This window comes from Aptenodytes patagonicus, chromosome 15, assembly GCF_965638725.1.
Source record: "Aptenodytes patagonicus chromosome 15, bAptPat1.pri.cur, whole genome shotgun sequence".
In the NCBI taxonomy this organism is placed as follows: Eukaryota; Metazoa; Chordata; class Aves; order Sphenisciformes; family Spheniscidae; genus Aptenodytes; species Aptenodytes patagonicus.
Window position 1 is genome coordinate 614,916 of NC_134963.1, and position 20,072 is coordinate 634,987.

Below are 20,072 nucleotides of genomic sequence, written 5' to 3' on the forward strand. Positions count from 1 at the left end.
GATTATATTAAAAAAATCATTTTAACTGGAAAATTAGTTCCAAAACATAACTTTTATTGAGAAATATCATCCAAAACATAGGAAGTAAAGGATATTCCCAGTAGATAGTCTCAATAAGCTGTCTATCATAGAGGGTGAAAAAAGACTGCAATATTAAATATTACTCATTCTATTTTGGGGCTAAATAATAGTCCTGGACAAATGGTGATAAAAACATCCAGCAAGCAGGAGTGAAGCCGTGGTAAACCAGACGCTGTACTGTCCTTAAGCAGGATGCAGTGCATGCTGTCCTGAACAGGGATACCTCTGTCAGTCAATGAAGGGAAAGTGGTCACGCCACCTTCCTACCTTCTTGGTGTAATTGATGTTGCTTAAAAGAAAGACCTCCAGCACAGCTCCAAATTTGCAAGGCTCACGTGCTGTCAGTGTGCCAGACTCATCCATACAGGGCAAAATAATGGGTGGATGTGGAGATCCTAGACTGCCTTCACCTCAGCTGTGATCCTTGCAGAAGTTGGGATGGATGACACTGAAAAATTCTTCACATTTGGCGTTACATTAAGAATTTTTTTTGTCAAAAAATAGAATGCACCCCACTTCCATTCATGTCTCTGACAAACTTTTGTTTTTCTAGCTAGGTTTTCAGCCAAACAAAAACTGAGCTGGAAATGTCCAGTTCAGACTAACTGTCCTGTAAACTAAATACAGCTGATTATTCTTTGCTTCCTTACATGCTTCTCCTTTACCAAGAACAAAACACAACTTGTCGAAGAACACATTTTGAAGCAGGAATAATGACCATTCCCAACCCCACAGCTCCATTTTTATTATAAATAAAAAAACCTGAAGGTCTTCCATTAGCTTCAGTGGTTGGGAGGGAGTGGGAAGAATGATGTGTTAAGCTGCAATGGAGGAAGTACATACGCCAGCTGGAAAAACGGACTATAAAAAGCTTTTCTTACACAGACGCAGGAGGAAGTAACCAACACCCTCAATTGTTGAAGTGAAAGGTGGGGGGGCCTAAACACACGACTAGGAAGAATAAAAAACAACCAAAAAAGTAAAAATTAAAAAAGTCCTGAATGTTTCACATGTTCCCAATTACTCTCAAATTTGAGAGCCTTGTTCGATAAGGTCAAACCGTTACCAACAGCAGACCTGGCAAATCACATGCAAAGAACATAAATGCTGTATAACAGTACCAGGCTAGAGACCTTTCTGCAGTTAAGACTGTGTATCACCTGTTTATGCGGCACAGCACTACAGACCCTCCCTCTCTGCAACCTACTGCAAGTTGGGTGGAGAGCCCCCTGCACCTGGGACAAGGGATCAGAGTGCAAAAGAAAGGCCATGGTGCTGCGCTGCAGGCAAAGCGTGTGCCACCACAGCAAGCCCCTCCTGCTCCAAGGGCCTCTACTAACCAGCAGCGTCCCCAGCTGCATGCCAGGAACGCATCCCCTCCAGTCACACAGTAACACGTTCGCCCAGCTGGGAACCAACGCGGCATCATCTCATATGTCAGAGGACAAAGGAATCAAAGGGTCTAACACAGGTGCAAGAATTCAAAGTACAGCTTCAGAAGGTCAAACAGGCCCATCACAGAAGAGAAAATTTATTAGAGCAAATAGCTAAATACTGGCAGGCCAGAGATGCAAATTCTAACAAGGCAGATGGAGGAAAAAGGAGGCAGACAGTGAAGTTGGCTGCACTGATTATACTTCCTCTGGAGAGACTGCTACAAGGCCCTTTGCACTGGGCAACACCCAGTGGGAACCAGCCAGCACTGACACAGGCTCGTACATTTCCATGACCCAAGCGACAGTCCCATACACCAAGTATTCTGATCCCTAGCAGACATCAAGTCTCTAAGAGAGAGACAACCAAAAGAGAGCTCCCATGATGATCTACTGCAACTTCAGTAGTCTCATATTCTTCCATTAAGGTCATTTTCCTTATCCGTGAAAATACATCGGTTCATGGCATTTAGCAAAGTCATAACCTTCTAGTTACAGAGCTTGAACTTGTCAACAATTATTTAGCGAGTGCAACGGAGCTAGGTCAGAACATAGATACATAGTATATAGATTCTACTAATCTTACAAAATCATTCCTTCCCCAGGCAGCCACTGTATGAAAGGACACAAAACCGACCTCAAATTAGGTAGAAGTTGGACTTTGTAATGAACCTGTAGCTTCAAGGTCATTTCACTTAAAAATTTCTTACATGGTTTTGAACATCTACCATTTATAAATGACTACAAAGTAAAACCAGAAAAGACATCACACAATATTCAAGTGGAAGCAGATAGCCCGCATACTCTCCTGCCCCCAGAACACGTCAATTTGTTTTGGAATTTTTGAAAATAACAATTAGAAACACACTAAACGCTTGAACGACACAGACCTACCAATCTGGGATAAAACTACACTCTTCTTCCTCTGCTGTTTACTTAGCAAAGGTGTTAGCATTGCTTTGCCCAGGACAACAAAGACAGCAAGCTTTTGGCATAGCTTAGCACTTCAAACACCAGGAGAGTCAATACAGAAGAAACCAATCTGCTTTGTCCCTGGTATTAATGGTCAATGCAAAACAGACCAGTATACTGGGTTCTCGAATGTTTTCTTTATTCTGCAGCAGGCACAAGAAGTTGTTTTGTGATAGGCCATTCTCCCTCCTGATTTCAAATTGAGAATCCACGGCTTTACAGAGGTCTGCACAGACATGGCTCTGAGCAACCTCAGTCCTAGATGGCTCCTGTTCTCCCACACTTATGTCTGTGCTCACATTATCATTTTGTCTCATTGTTTTGGGTGGGTTTGTGGTTTGTTTTTGGGGTTTTTTTCACATTAAGTGTGTCCATGGGTCTTCTCCAAAGCTCACCCTGTGTACACTTAAAATGCTTGATAGACCTTGTTTGGAGCTCTACCTCTCCCACCTCCTAACACTAACTAGGACTTTTTTCCCCTCAAGTAGCCTCACCACTTTCTCATGGCAAAATTGACACTGTAGACTGCCAGCTGATTCCTGACAATTTATTTATATGCGTAGAGCATCATGCAATTCTATAATGCGAATTAAAAAAAAAAAATCCTCAAATGTTTACACCATTCTCCTGCTTCTACTTCTCAGGAAGTTACTTTCTTGATATTCAAACTCAAATTCTGATGATAGAAACTTGCATTTTAAGGAGAGGCAAGTAGAAATTTCTCATCAAGTGAACAAGTTGAACTATGCTTCTGGGTATGTATTACAATACCTTTTTTGCATCACACCTACTCTACTAAATATACAAAACACTGAGCAAGTGATAGTTTTGTCAGCCACCAGCTAATCAAATGAAAAATTATTAGGCTTAGAAAAATAACAAAAGCAGAAGCCAGCTGTGCATTTGCTGGATGAAAATCCCAGTGTCTCCCATGTTAGCTCATGTGCATTTCAATTTCTGGGAAGAAAATAATGGGAGTTTCTCCACCCTTTCTCATGTGAGCCATAAAACAGATTTATTACCTAGGATATATTCTGTTTTCTCCTGAGGAAAAAAGAAAGTGGTGGAACAAGTTCATTTTTTTCCCTTCTACAACTAGGATTTTCTTTATAATAAACACAGAGCTTAATTTTGGTATCATATGGCCCTTCTATTTAATGTTCTGGTCACACTTTTTACCTTTCTAAATCTTGAATTGTAGCATTTTCATTTCAGTGGGGAATCTACAGCTGCTCCAGCTGTCTTGAGTGCGAAAAGTCTGTCCTAAGATTCCTGGGATCCATAAGATCTGGTATGTTTTAAAGCAGAATCCTTCCCTCCTCTAAATCAAAGAAATTTAACTTCTAGTGAAAAATTATGGTATAACTAAAAAAAAAAAGGCAAAAGATGAGTCTATGTTTCTTTCCAAATAGTTCTTGTTCAGCTTTACCTTATGCCCAACAGTCACCCAGCAGCTCTGGGAAACTTAGGCTGCAAACTCAGAGGTTTAGGACAGGGTTGCATCTCATCTGGGAAGGTTTTCCTGTACAAATTACTATTTTTTGACTGTAACGGTCACCTTCTGACCTTTGAAAATAACTCATGAAAGAGAAAATTTGCTGACTAAATGATTTTTTGCTCCTAAGACTCCTAATTTGCTTACAGTATGATGTTACAATTCTAAAGATCTGTGCTGGTAAATCAATTTATAGAAAAGGTGGTTTTCCCTGTAACTTTCACTTTTGAGATGCAGAAGAGACTGATTCATATTTTAAATGCTTCTGAATCATGACATAGCCTGGATTCTCCAGTTTAGTGGTCTGGAAACTTTCAAGGCTAATATATGCTTTTTTAAATGACATCCAGTAATACCTCTTTTTTTAAGTAAATCTGTTGACTCTAGTATTTGTAGCCTAAATGTGCTCTACAATATACTCTTGATAACTAGCACCTATTGTATAATGAGTCACTTTTCTCAACACGGCAAACCTGACATCTCTCAAAGTTCCAGTTCTTTCAAATAATCCTATGACATATGAGTGTTTACACCAAGTCATAAATGCCATTGAAACAATTTTTGAAATTACGAGCTACGCCATCATTAGTCGCATATAATTAAAATGTACCATAGGAAGTGCATTCATTACAGTTGTGAAATTATTTTTATTGCTTATGAACAGCAAAAAATCCACTTTTTATTGTACAACTGTGCCAGCATAGAGCTCAAAAGGAAGCTGGTTTGCTTGGGCAAAAATCGTGCAGGTTTCTTTGTAGATTTATTTCTTTCTCATTGCTTTGTGATCACTTTTACTGCTCCACAGAGACCAATAATTTGGGAAAAAAAAACCCAGTAACTAAAGTAGTTTTCAAACTATTACTAATTTCAAACCCTTCATTTGTACTACCAAGTATATTCTAGTGCAGTCAAACTGCACTCTTACAAAGAAAGCGTAAATCTATCCACACAGATTTTTTTGGGATCAAAACACTATTAGTGCTACTAAACTTACCTTTTTTCTTTACAAAGACATACACATAAACATGTAATATTGTGCTGAGGTTTCAAGTTTGTACAAAAGTAGCATTACAACTCAGAAGATGTGTCCAAAAAGGAAAGTTCAACCTTTTTTTTTTTAATCATTACTAAGTTTGTCTTCACAATCCCAGAAATCTCACTGACATAAATCTATAATCCAACGTAGCTACAACAAAACAATTTATTACAGAAGAGTAGTCATAGTAGCTATTTTCCCCAATGAAGACAGTGCTTCATAGAGTATCATTTTGGAAAACTGGAATCTTCAGCATTAAATCTCCCATATAAGCTAATTAGTGACAACTGACTGGTTTACGGTTCTTACTGCCCCAATGAAATAGTATGTTGTTATGGCTAAGCTTGCAGAGAAATAGTACTCAAATTAAAAATAAAAGGTATGCAAACACAAAACAATTCAGCCCGATGTACTATGTGATAGAGAGCCAAAAAAATTGTCTCTCTAGAATGTAAGAACATATACGTGTCAGTAGTTAAGCGTTTCTTTGCAAAAAGAATCTCACAGTATTCTAAAATGGTCAACAGGGTCAGAAAAGGCGTAGCGTACTTAGTCAACAGATCTGCTCCCTGGTATGCTACAATTCTAATATTGTAATTCTAATGCTTAAAAATAAGTTTTTACACCAATTAACCAAAACCAGACTATTTATCTGATATTAGAAATTGGCGTCTATTCCAGTGCATGCACCAACATAATTTCCATCTGCAGAATCTTTATAACTGATAATGACACATCCAAGCCAGAACAGAGTTAGATTTCCTGATCATAGGATATTTTTACAACAAGAAAAAATTAGTTTACCTGGAAATCAATTAAAAAGTTAATAGGAATAATTAGAAACAAAAAGTTACTCCAGTAGTTTCTTTAAAATGGAGTAATTTAGTTAAAAATAAATAAAATGTCCTCTATACTCCATATAACTCATGCAGACAGGGCAAATTATTAACGAAACACTTCCCAGTCATGGAGCCCTCTCTAAAAGCCTCACAGAAATGCTACTAAAATTGGGGGTTGGTGGAAGGAGCTTTAGAAGAACGACAGGTCACAAAGAGACTGCTAAAAAACGTGGAGAAGCGCTCTTCAAAACGATTCCCAGTGAAAGAGTAAAAGTTACACACAGATTTCCATCTCTCCTGTCCTCTATTTTTTCCAGAGCACACACCATGCCTGTTTTTTACCTTGTTCATTTCAAAATGAGGCTGCTGAATCTGGACATTAGATTATTTTCTACTGTAAAGTGGCATATAAAGGAGTTGTATAAGGCATTTTCTTCATTTCAAACAACCAGCACTACTGAGAAGAAAAATATACAATAAAAGAATCCAAATGTCAGATATCAGTATGCAGATGTCACCCAAACACTACAAGATTACATTCAGAATGCCAGCTAGGTCCATAAAATGCCACATAGCAAACAAAGCGCCCATGCTGAAAACATCTGTAACGTAGACTATGTCTCACATACTTGCTAACCGCGCAATACTTCGCTGCACAATCAGACTGCCAGTAGAGGGAGTGAAAACAAGTCAACCCCGCCACCCGAGAACTGAAGACACCGGTGCTGCCGCTCTGCGCGTGGGGAGCAGCACACTCAAGTTATGTACTGTGTGAAGACAAATGAGCGGTGTTGATCTTCTTCGTTCCCCTTCAATGAAACAATCTGTGAAAAACCCACGAAGGCAAGATTTTCTCCATTTTCTGATAGTAATCAAAGTAAAAACCGAGGGACTCTAGTCAATCTGTTGAAGTGCGGCTAGTTTTGTAGATTTCCATAGGCTATATCTGAATAGAAGTTTGCCTTATGAAATTATGGTGTATTAATTATGCAGTCACGGAATCACTCTGGATGGAAGGGACCTCAGGAGGTCTGCAGGCTGATCTCCAGCTCAAAGCAGGGTCAGCTATGAGACCAGGCCAGGTTGATCAGAGCTCTATCCAGTTGATAAATACAGTATTATTTTTTCATATTACTATATTAGATGTATTATTAACAATACTATGTATTACTTTTGTAAATGCTTTCAACTGAAGGGTATTAAAGTGCTTAAAATATTACTCATCAACCAGTCTTCCCGAGGACTGCCATTACAATTTTGCAGATGGCAGGGGAAAGGCACAGAGCAAGCACCGACCCACCTGAGGCTGTGCTTTCCATAGACAGAACTGGGTTTGAAATTCAGTAGATGCATTTCCCAGCCTCACCTTGATCTGCAGTGTTTGCTATCGCTTACTTTTAAATACCTTAAAAGCACTCATTTCTGTTGGTCCTAAAAGAAAAGCACCGGGATTATTACGGAAGAGTTGTAAAATTCAATACATTAGAATTGTAAGCTCCATTACAACTAGGTTTGGTATCTACGGCTCACGGATATTAAATATTTTATCGGGTGTATTCTGAACTCAAAGCACAAGGCATCAGCATTACCGCTGCCGAAGAGGCCTCGCGCAGAGACCCTCCAGGCAAACTGCTTCAGAGCAGCTCAGCTGCAACCGAGCAGACACGGGCTCTAACCAAAATGCTGCTTTCATCTAGCAGAGGCCTCGCTCAGCCACAGACGCCTCATCTCGCTCGAGCATTCGCCCCGTCCCGGGCGCCTTCCCACCCCCACTCGCTCCTCCGGCCGGGACAAACTCCGCGCACCCCTTCACGTGCCGGCAACCGGCACGGGCACCCGGGACAAGCCCAGCGCGGCCGCCCGCGCGGGGCGGCCCCGGTCGCTGTCGCCCGTGAGGGGAGGCGCGAGGCGGGCGGAGGATAACGGTCACCCGGCGCGCGCCGCGCGCGGGCTCTGCCGCCGGCCCCGCACGCGGCGGGTGGAGGCGCACCGCCGCTCCGCCGTTGCCCTGGCGACGGCCCCGCGCAGGCGCACACTCCCCCCCCCCCCCCCCTCAGCAGCGCGGCGCGGCCTGGAGAGGCGGCGCAGCGCCGGTGACCGGCGCTTCCTCCCTGCTCCGCCGCCATCTGCGGGCGTTGCTCGCGCCTCCCCGGCAGCCGAGCCGGGAGTCCCCCGTGGCGGCGGGGGTGCAGGGCCGTCCCCCCACCCCCTCCTCCTCTCACCGAGCGCCGCTCCGTCTGGGGGGGGGGGAGGAGGAAGCGTGACAGCGATGATTCGGCGATCTTCTGCTGTACCTCAGGCCGCCTCCCGAGAGCCAGGCAGACACAGAGGAGCGCCGAGCGCCAGCGTGATGCCCGCGGGCCGTTCGTGACGTCACGGGGGAGGCAGGGGGGCGCGCATGCGTGGGCCCCTCCGTCCCTCACGGCGCGATGCGGCCGGCCCGGCCCGCCCCGGCCGTCTGCGGGCCCCCGAGTAGCCGCGGGGGCACCTGGCCGGTAAGGGAGGCCCGTGGTGCCGGGAGCCCGCGCGGCCGCCCGGCTCTGCGCGTCCCGCGGCGGCGAGCGGCTTCGCGCCCGTCGGCTCTCGCCCCGACCCGCGCCGTCACCCGGGAGGCCCTTGCCTTCACCGGGAGGCAGGGCCGGGCTGGACTCGGAACGCGCCGCTGCTCCGCAGGGCCAGACACGAAGACCAGGGCGTGCGAAGGACCGCGTCTGGCGGGGCAGGGCCTTGCGGCACTGGCCAGGCCCGCTTGCGGCAGCTGGGAAGGCCTGGGCTGGGGCGCTGGTGTCGGGCTGCTAGCGCCGCCGAGCACGCGCCCAGCCAGCTTGTGGCTGACATGACGCACCGTAGCTCTTGCTGCGAAGTTTGGTCGGTGGGGCGCGCCAGGCAGTGTTGTAGGCTCCCTTCCACGCTCTGCTTGCACGGCATTCCTTCGCCAGAAGCTCTGCTGAGCATGGGGTTGTCGCGTTCCTGAATTCATTTGCCTCTTCTGGCAACCGCTGTCAATCCCGATTTGTTCCGGGATAAACAGGCCCAAGTCTCTCAGCGCAACATAGCCACACTTAGTTTTCCAGATGCTGTCTTGTGGGAGAGCCTCTTTAGAGAAGAAAGTTGCCTCTTGAAGTGGTTCCAAATGGAAGTTGGTGGTTAGGTGTCATAATTGGGCTAAATCAGGCAACAGTGAAATAACAGAGTATGTATCGTTGCTACTAGAAGAACGCTGCTGTGTGGGATTGGAACATACCCTGCCAAGTGTCCCCTGTTGCTCCCCAGCTACACCAAGACTTGCTCAAGGAAAGCAAATAAACCATCATTTGCTTGTGTCACCTGGTTAGGTTGTAAAAGCTTTGTCATTTATGTAGCGTCTCACAAGGCTATACTGCTATAATTCCAGCTAGAAAGGTTGGTACCTCATAAAACTAATGCTTTTCGGTTTTCCTGCCATTTTTGCCTATGGAGCCAAAGGGTCTCTCAAAGCTAAATTACACCTAGAGTACCACAGCGCTGTTAAACAAGTGCTATTCTGTTCCACTTCCATTGATGCAAACAAAGGCAGGGAGATTTTTTGTGAGTTTGTAAAGGTAAATCTGCGGCTTGCTTTTCTACTCGGATTATATCAAACCTCTCATCGGTAGGAACGCTGATTCCTAAATCCTTGCTCTAAAGGGCTCTTAAATGGCATTCAGTGGTTATGAAAACGTGGTACATTGAGGAGGCTATGCTTCTCATTATTAGGAATGTCCTAAGCACAGATAAATACCTTCAGTATTGTATAATGCACAAATATAGCTCCATTTTTCCCTACATGTTTTGCTGAAATGATTTGAATTAAGAGATTTAGAGCAGCAGATCATTGCTATGAAATGCTATGCATAATGAAACCACATGTGCAGTATACTTTCAGGTCTTTAATTTGTTAGAAGCTAAATGTTCATTAGAATATGGTACAGTTAATATTCCCTACAGTTGCCTTGAAAATGAAATACCCTTTTCACAACACAAAGTTAATGAGTTATATGGCAAGATAAGGTGGTTACCAGAATTCAGGAATGACAGAATCCAATTAATTTAACATGAATTAATGCAAGATCAAATTTATTACAGTTGGATGCAATTTGTAATTGAAAGTTCCATTACAGTGCACGTTTTTACATGTTCTCTCCCATCAGTAAGATCTCAAAAGAGCAGATTCTCCATTTTGAACAGCAGCGATGTATTTATTACATCACCAGTAACTCCTTACATGTTTGCTGCAAGGAACTTCAGGGACCAGCAGGCCAGGGCTGTGCTCTTGCTCTTTCTCACAGAGAGCCATGACTGGGTCTTAAACAGAAACCTGGGCTTCATTTTCTTTGTCTGCCTTGCTGGGCTGCCCCTGCCTTGTTACTTGTTCATCCCTTTTCCCATTTTTCACTCTTCTAGGGGATCACCCCTCTTCTTTTTTTGGGTGGGAAGGGTGAAATCAGCCCTCTAGTCAAATAAACCTTTCGACCTCCCATCCTCAAAATAAACACTTTTATTGTGGACAGTCCAAGCTCCTTAGGTAAAGCTTTAGGTCTCAAATCCAAAAGATACACTGTGTCCTTTTAATAATTTCATAGTGGAAACCCTTTATTTGCCCATTCCTTTGGTGTTATGGAGGTTTTCAATGATTCTGGTTTAGGTTTCGGGATTAGGTGAAACCAGAGTGCCTTAAACCTCTTTAGAGGTTTGGGATTAGGTCTGCATCGGGCCTCATATAGCCTTTCTGTGCGAGGCTAAATTAAATGGCAGGAATATTTGTTGTGCACTGATTCACAGGTGTTTGGCAGAATACCAGAAAACATAAAGGAACCACTGGAAGAATCATGAAGGCAAAGCCATCGAAACATGAGTATTAGCCAAGTACTGCAGTATCACTTGCAACTGTGGGGTCCTTCAGACTGCTTCTAAGTGATTTTAAGCATGGATATCATTTTTATGTGTCTCTTTCACATGAATGTGAGTAAATTGAAGATCTGTCGTGCAAATGGATCATGGATTTTTATTTGGGTATCACATTCTGGTAATTGCTGCCTGTTTTATAGCAAATGTATATTAAAGTTCGTCAAACAGCTGATATCACTGAAGCTCTATTGTTTTATTGTACACATAAATTCTCCTCCTCCTCTGAGGTATGCATTGCCCTGACAGAATATGCTAGGTCACGAGGAGAAAAGCATAATAGATTTATGCCTATTATTAAAACACCACCCTGTCTGGCTCAGGAGGCAGAGGCGTTTGCCTCGTTGATGACCACGGACTAATTGGAGGAGATAGTTTTGTTGTGTAGGCTGTCTACCGTGAGGCTTTTCAGCACTTTTCACTAGCTTTGTCTCTAGTAGGGACATCTTCCCTCCATGCGCTCAGCTCCATAGTTTGCGATGCTGGCAAGGCCTGGCTACCTGGCCGTACCCCTAAGGCACTGTCTGAGGTGAGCAGGTTTGATCAAGCAGAACGAAGAGCAGCTCAGCGCTATAGTCTCAGGATCTCTGCAGACTGCGGCAGTTGGTTCGGCTGCATTTGTAGGGAAAAGCTGAGCTTCAGATGCCGGGCTGGGTGATGCCTGGCTGGGTGATGCCTGGCCCTGGTATCAAAAGGAGCCAGATGCGTGGTTATGGGGAGGCGATGGTTAGTTCCTACGGCTGTCCAAAATCAGTTACTACCTGAGCATAACCGTCTCCTCACACCAAAGCATTCCCTTCGCCAACTATGTACCTGTCAGCCCTCTCCAGAAAAGTGTATTTCGGATGCATTTCTCTCCCCAGATAGACAGATTTCAATTTCAGTTGTAGACTTGCCTGTATTTAGAAAGTCGACTACATCTCAGAATTACAGGGCTTCTCTGGAGATTTTTTCCTTGCCAACAATCGGTTCTCTTGCAGGCAAGCTTTTCTGCATTCCTATGGCAAGTCTTCTGATCAGCAATGCATACAGCCAGATCCTACCTTCTCAGGTCTGCTTGCGAAAGCGAAACAGAAATAGTTAAGTTTCAAAAGAATAATCAGATGAGCTGTAAAAGTAAGAGGGAGGCTAACTAGAAGGATTTAATAATCTTAGAATCTGTATAAAACATTATTTATGGCTTAAGAGCTACACAAGGCTTGAGCTTTTAGATGTAAGTTCTTTCCCCCTTTAGTGGTGCATGTAAGGAAGAACAAGAAAGAAATGTTCCAGTCAAGGACAAAACCATAAAATAATGAGCAGAAGAAGAACGAAATGAAAGTATTAGGGGCCAAGGGAGGCTGAGTGGGAGTTTGTCTTCATAGATGATTGATCTAAACTTGAGAAAAAAAAAAAGACTCCTCATTCTTAAATTAGATGGTTATTTGAGCATAAATAACAGTCTCATGTCAAATATGCTGGTATTTCCAATGGAGTCTTTTCACTACAAAACCACAACATTCTCAGCCCTAATCTCCTCAGATAAAACAATACGGCTGGTGGCTGTGAATCAGCACTTTGAAACCAACCTTTGAAAATAGCAACACGTTCAGGGCAAAGAGAAATGGAAGAGACAAAGAGCTGCTGTTTATAGAGCTTTGCAAAGTGAGGCCCCACCTTGCTTGCTTGGAAACATGCTATAACACCCGAGAATTGTTTTTCTCTCTGGGTGGGAAGTCCTGCTCCACACAGCTACCTCAAGGGACTGGGGCTATTGATGCATCTGTGTGCTTAGTCCCACACCAGGCCTAGCTGTCACCGAAATCAGGAGCAGTGAAAACACCAAAATCCTCCTGGATGCTTGAGCCTTGGATTATTTTACCTTTCAAAACAACAAAGGGCTCTGACCAGAAATCTGAAGGGTTCTTGCATTTTCAGAGCTCATGGAAGGTGGTGGGTGATCCCAAGCAGAGAGAAGGGGAAAAGGGGCATGACAACATCAAACAGAGCCTTGCTCAGCTCCAGCCTGGGGAGGAAGGGTGCGGTGAGAACAAACAGCTGAGCTCTCCGTGCCAAAATGAGCACTCCTCCTTTCCCAACCCATTCACAGCCACACGGCCACGTCCCCTCCCTTGTGCTGACCCTAGCACTCATCTGAGGAGCGTCAGGACTGATGCAAGGCAGGAGCACGGCTCCAGGAAAGGAGAGGGCCTGGGCGGGAGAGCGATCGCACTGGAAGAGACCTGCCCTGAGCGGTGGCACCCAAAGGAGCAGGCCAGCCGGGACACAAAGGCTTCCATCCAGCAAATGACACCTCACCTTAAGCAGGAAGCTCATTTCCCTCCACAGCCAGTGAGGAAAAATAGGCTCTTAACTACATGGGAACATCCCCTCCACCTCTTTTTCTGATTCCACTGTTTCCTAGCATAACACACTTAAACAACAAGCTTTGAAATCCAGAGATGCCATCCCATGGGAAGCGGAAGACGACTTTGGTCTCAGCACAGACCCCAGTACTGCTGTGCTCTGACCAGGAAGACCCTGCACTGGTGGGGGGGCATCCTATAGCAGTGAGACCTGGAGCAGGACCAAATGGGGAAACGCTGTGGCATTCGCATTTTCATGTGGGTTTTAGGGGTATTGTCTGTAACTCGGGGAAATTCCTGATGATCTTTTTGAGCCCTTCTCAAAAAAAAGAGAAATTAACTGGGCACTGTTCTCCTCAAAGGGATCGCTGGAAAATGGCCTTTGGACATGGTCTGGAGGCATCAGCTGCACAAACACCCCACCAGCGCCACCTTTGCAGCAAAGCTCCCAAGGCAGAGCCCTGATGAGAGAGAGATGCTGACTGCATGCCAAATCCAAACCCTCTGGAACTACACAGAAAAGAGGACCAAGGGGCAAACCTATATCTGGGTCCAGCTGCAAAAGCCCATGCTTTTGTTAAGTCTGAACAAAAACCTTTGATCCAAACATCCCCACTTTTTAGGGATTCCAAACTCAAGTGAGAACACATCAGTTTCGCCCTAGGTTGAAACACAGCCTCACACCTTTGATTTCTGAGGTCAGATAATTTTTCTTGGGGTGGGGCACGTGGACAGCAACAGATACCTCATGTCTGGTTCAGACAGACCAACCAAAAGGCTTAAGTGGACACACACACTACCAACAGCATGTGATAGGATTTAGTGCAAGGAAATCAAACTCTCTGCCCCACCTCCTGAGCTTATCCTTTAAAGACCAGTCCTGTGCTCACAGCTGGAGTTTATGTGAGTCCTGCCTTATTAATTAAGTGTAGCCAGTGCCTTTTTCCCCTGAATTCCAACAGAAGCAATTAGAAAGCAGATACTTCACACATAACAGCTGGTTCATTTAACGCCCTCCCCGTGCTGTTTGCTCCCCTCCCCCAGCCAACTCATGTCCCCCTTTTCCATTCTTTCATGTAATGGAGAAGGAGAGTAAAATCAAGGTGGCAAAACCAGGGACAGCAGATAACCATATTCTTATTAAAAATCATCTAGTGTAATGTTGAAAGCAGAGGAGTGTTGTTGAGAGCGTGCTTCTGAGCAGGGAATCGTAACATCCACCTAACAGATGGGGAAAAAAAGCCTTGGCTGTCTACTGTGTCCTCCTTAAAAGGGGATCTGTATCAAAGTAGCAGCATATTTTCTTCACCGCAGGCTGTTGATGTCATTATAGCAAGTCTCGTTTTTATTTAATGCCAGAGTTAAGAGTCACATAAAATTGGCACAGGTGAAGGCACCAGGCCCATTAAGTTGTGCAACGTGACTCTCTGGGAATTTTTTGAATGTTTGTGCATCTCCAATTTATTTATGCTTGGGCAAGCCAGCCCCAGAGCCTCTCCTCCCTGTTTCCCAGTATGAATACAGCCGCAATCCTGCCATTAGACCTGTAAAAAACCCACTCAATCCACTAGATTTCCCCCACTCCCAGGGAAGATCCAGTTACAGGAAGGGCAGTCCTGCCCCGCTCTGTGTTACATGCATGACTGGGAGATGCTATGGACATAAAATTAAACCCATCGCCAAACACACCCACCGTAACACTGAAAGTGAAATCTGTCCTTGCCAAACAATGTTAAGTGCGTGTTCTGCTCCCAAACAGGAACTCTAGAGGCCAGCTCTTCATTTAAGGCAGGTAAAGCTTTTCAGAGGGAAACCAAGTTAAGAGGAATGGAGATTAATTTGCCTCTGCAAAACACCTCTGAAGCAGAGAAGTAATTCCAGTGTATTTGAGGCAAAGGGGTGCTCAAGAGTCATAACATTTCTTTTCCTAGCATGGCTGGCATTTTTTTAACATAGAATTTATAGGTAAAATAGAGATCTGGTCCCACGCAGGGCATCTGCTTATGGTATCGATAGGAATAGTAACAAAAGAGTAGACAGCCAAAGTACCCCAGTGCTGTAAGATTTTTCTGCTAGATGATTTCTCACTGATCCTGAAATCAGGCAGCATTGTGAGGGCATTTTCAGTTATAATATGGGGAAGATTTAGGTCCAGCCATAAACTTTCCATTTCCTTCCTCAAAGAGCTAGCAGAGAGGCAGCTATTGCAGCTATCCGTCCAGCTGTTTGCCATCTTTATATCAAATTTTGAGGAATCTTACAACACTTGGATACTCTACAGCCGCCTGATGAGGCAGCTATCTAATACCTACATTACAGACAGGGAGAACAAGTTAGGAGGGATTAAATGATCTGCCCAGCTTCCCACAAGACAACGCAGGAGTGGCTAGAAATCAAAACTCCCAACTTCCAATCTTTGCTGCGTTATACTAATCTGCTTATATGCTTTGCTGTAAAAAAAAAAATTAAAAATCATCGTTTCAGTAACACGTTTGTTGGTAACTAGTATGGGTACTCCTAATCAAACAGAAAGATCAGCATATTCTAGAAACTGTTACAGCTGATTAGTCAGCTCTTTTTTTTTTCCCCTGGATCTTTCTAGAAGGAGAAGAATAAAAGGGAAGGGCATCCCTCTATAACTGCAAAGGCTTCAGCTAATGAGAGCAGAAATCACATTTCATATTTTGGCAGTTAGTAGTAAACACTATTATTAAAGCTATAATAAGATCAGCTAATGTTGTATGAAATATTAGTGATGTCTGAGCACAAAGTAGAGCCCCCATCTCTTTAGTTAAAATTACAAAATGATTAACAGCCCAATTAAAAACGTTTTTGTTTTTGACATGATAAATTATACTTTATCTACCTATCTGTAGATATAATTGATTATTTTATCCGTTTGCTGTTGGCTGTCATTAAAAAAGACAGATACCATGGCTTTCTGGCCTCTCTCCCGCTGAGAGAAAGAACAAATCCTGCTATTAACGACAGACAGCATCATTATGAAAAAATTCCATTTGCCACTAGGCAACATAGCCGAGTTCCAGTAATTATTGTATTAGTCAAGCCGTTGAGAAGTTCCATAAAATTGAGAGAGTTTTTAAGGAGCATTCAACACTATTTGGCAACTTTTGTGATGTAACAATTAAAACCATGCTCCAGGCCCCAAAATGTGCAGGAGATTGCCAAAATCAGATAAAACCCTAGAGGGCCCCTGACTTGCAAAGAAAAAAAAAAAAACAAACTGTTTACTTTTAGGATCAGACATTCATCAACATTTGGCTTTTGTTTCAGCCAGTGTCAGATAATAACAGCACCACGTTTTCAGTCGGCTTCTAACAAAACCCTGCACAGTTTGATGTCAGGCCTCTGAGAGTTAGCTGGGGCTGACACCAGCCTCTCCTCAGGAGAGGGAAATCTTATGCGAGCCGATGCTACCAACCTTGCTTGGCAGATCAGACACCTGGGAGCACTCAGCAGTACCTTCTGGAGTGAATCATGTCTGTTCTCCACCAGTGAGCATCAGGAAATCGCTGGGGAGAAGTGCAAGTTATTCCTTCCTCTCATGTCTAGGAGCTGAACCAGGCAACACCTCAAATTGTCAGGGCTCCAGGGGATAAAGCAGAAGTCTCCTGTCCGTGTACCCCATTAACCTGTCAAGGAACTGTTAAAAAAATATTTTAAAAAAATCACACTTTAAAACTGCTAAGGGAAATTGCCACTGAACCAACTTATGGCCAAGTTTATCATCTACCTACTTCTCTACTGAGTAGTGTTAAGGAATAATGATTTACAGTACCAGAAATGAAGGTACAGTACCAGGCTTCTGCAGTGGAAGGTGAAGTTGGTTACAAAACGCAGACCTGGTTTAGCCTAACACAGACTATAGGAACCACTTCAAGAGCACATCTGTTTCTAAAACGGATTGATCTCCCTTCCCAGAATAATGTGCCGAAGTCGGGAAGTCTCCGCATATCAAAGAACTGTGATGGGAACAGTAGTTTCCAGGGCAGTCAAAGGGAGGTGGGATCTGAACACGGGACGAGGAGCCAGGATCCTGCTGTTGTCACTAGGGAATGGCAGTAGGGCAGGGTTTAGCACTAGCATCCTGCCAGTCTCCACCTGGAACATGCCGTACCAAGTAGGGCAGATAAAGAGATACACTGGAGCCTGCCATAATATGGCCTTTCATCACACAGCTCCCGGATTGGAGATGGCTGCCAACTATTGGGGCCTGTTGACCTATTTAATAAAAAAACCAAACCCACAACCCTTAGCAATCATGGCTTCTATCTGATTTAAATGGCAACAGCGGCACAGCACTGCAGGCCAAGGGCCAGCCACCTGTGGCGCATGGGCAGCTCTTGAACCATACGTTGCATTGCCAAGGGAACGGCAGGAGCTCAGACTTGTGAGAGACGGTGTGTGAAAGAAAAACTGCTCCTTTCTCCCAGTTCGGAGACTTATCTTGCTGCTACGCAAGGCAGGCATGCCTGAGTCCCACTAAGCTCAGGAATCAGCAAATGCTGGAAGCTACTGCCACATTTTCCAGCACATTTAACCTCTAGTTTGGGTCTGGCAATTGCTAGGGTGTGGTGAGATGTGTTGCTATAGCAGTATAAACCCCTCAATAACTAACTAGCTGCTTTTTGGGAAATAGCCTTGCAGTTTTCTTCCCCAGAGCTAAAGCATATATTGTGGTAGTATTAAATTTTCTTGCATTTGGAGCTGTCATCTAAAGTGAAGCATCCTAGGTCAGCTCACGAACTTAGGTCAGTATCTGTCAGTGTGGAGAATGAATAATTTCAGCTCTTATTCTTGAATTATATGGGAAAATTGTGCCAAATCTTCAACACATTAGACTAGTGCCAGATGAAGGCTTAGGAAGTTTTTTTAATATATGTTCTTTATTAGCATTAAAACTTTTATTACTAAAAGAATTATGTTACAACATACATGCACAAGATCCATCTAAACTTAAAAAAAAACAACTGAAAAAGCTGCATTCCTAATATTTTTTTGTTAGTCCCTTTGGCTTACAGCTCATCTGAGCCATGAGTGAAGAAAATGCAAACCCCAGCACACAGCAAAGGGAACTCAGTGACGAAAGAGGGAGAGTGGAGCGGATTGACAGCACGTTGTTTGTGGGTATTGCTGAGAACAAGACGAACTCATTGGAAAAAATTATGATTTTGTAGTGAAATTGTGGGAACTTTGGATCAAGGGCTACAAAGAAGGCTAAACTCCCTGATTCAGCTAACTCCCCTCAGACCACTCCTATAGTTCCCCTGTGGCCTGCAGGAACAAGCCTGCACAATTCAACCAGTTTCCACCCCAACCTGGCTGTTCAGGCTCTAGTTTGTAGGTGCTTGCATCTCCCCCCAGTTGTGTCAGCTGGCTGGTGTTGCTGTTCAGAAGGATGCCAGATGGCTAGTACTTTAGCCAACCTGATTTCCAGATGACTGATTTTTGTAGCTAGCACTTTAATTAAAATAAAAAATATATGTAAAAGACAGAGTTTATCACCTGCTAACACATGCCATGGTTGTCTCTCGGTCAATCGGCGTGCAGCAGACAGAGCCGCAGACTTCTCTTCCACACCACCAGTATCCAGAGGAAAAAAGATTAGTCCATCTGTTAAAGCTATCAGGCCCTTTGTGCTTCACTGTATCAATTCCTATTTATAGGATCCAGTGCCCTCTACTGAGCAGAACCAAAAAAAGCATTAATGTGTCCCGGGCCCCGCAAAGTTACTGTTAAAGTACAGCAGTATTAGAGCTGAACAGTTGGCAGTCTACCTCCCCCCTCCATGCCCACACACGCACCCATTGCCCCATCTGCCACCAGTGTTTCCAGGTTATTGTAAAGCAACACATGGAAAGTATCGAGGACCTTGCAATGGCTACAGAGCTGTCAGAAGAGTAACATGTCACTTTCTGGAAGGGGAAATCCATGTGGACATATGGTAGTCGTGAAAGGAGCTGGACTAGCAACCTTGGCAGGCTTGAGTCGAACAGAAATGTTGCTGCTTTGCCTTGATCTTTATTTACAATAAACGCCTCGGCTCCAGCTCAGCGTTTTATCTGGGAACAGCCGCCGGCGTTTCTGCGACCATGTTCCGTCTCATTGGTGCACTGACATATTTACACATGGGCCGGGCCCGGGCAGCTGTGAATAAGGGGCCATATATCAAGAGAGGAAAAAGGGATGCAAAGATGAATTTTATGAAATATTTTCCATTTTTCTTTGACTTGGTTGTGCGTTTTGCTACGGCCCATTGGGCACTCACTCAGCACTTGGACACTTTGCTCCATGCAGTCTCGCCTATATTTCTAATTGTGTCTACATGCCAAGCCTAGCCCAGTACCTGAGGCAGCCCACAGGGAAACGGAGATTCAAAAAAAGAAAAAGGTGGGTGGGAGGGAAATTTCCTGCCCTTCAATGGCATGTACCATGGGAAAGAGAATGATGTCTTATAAGTCACCAGTCTTTTCTGATTCCTGCAGGACACAGGCTGTTGCATCTTACATCTGAGTGCCAAAGTGAGAGGAATTATTTCCACTACTTTGTGAGAGAAAACAATCAAGTCCCTTTTGCAATTTAAGGAGGTCATATCATCTTTGATTTCATCTGTGGGCAATGGAAAGGGTTAATTCCTTACAGTGTTGACTTAATCCTTTCCTTTTTCCCTGTGGCTGACTAATAGGTTAGATGTGTTGACTCTGTTTAAAAAGACAAGCTTTGGCCATAATATTAATGATATTGTGTGTGCAATAACATTAGAAAACAAACACAAAGGCACCTGGGGAGTCTGAAGGCATCTTCTGGCCTTTCTGGGCTGACGGCATAGAGTGGCCCTCCAACATTTCCATGTGGAAAAACACTATCTAGCACGAGAGAGTTTACTTTGAGTGACCCTCTTGCCTTTCAAACAATGAGAAGTCAGGA

The 20,072-nt window shown here is 44.1% G+C and overlaps 1 protein-coding gene across 3 annotated transcripts in view; it reads right to left on the minus strand.

Annotated features, from left to right (window-relative positions):
- Positions 1-8,205, minus strand: part of GNB1L (G protein subunit beta 1 like) — a 46,646-nt gene extending 38,441 nt beyond the window's left edge. For 2 of the 3 annotated variants that reach the window (XM_076353039.1, XM_076353036.1), the window contains exon 1: positions 8,079-8,195. The gene's annotated coding sequence lies outside the window, so the exon portion shown is untranslated. Of the gene's footprint in view, positions 1-8,078 lie in introns of all 3 variants that reach the window. The other variant, XM_076353038.1, reaches the window with a different exon arrangement.
- Positions 8,206-20,072: the final 11,867 nt, after the last annotated feature.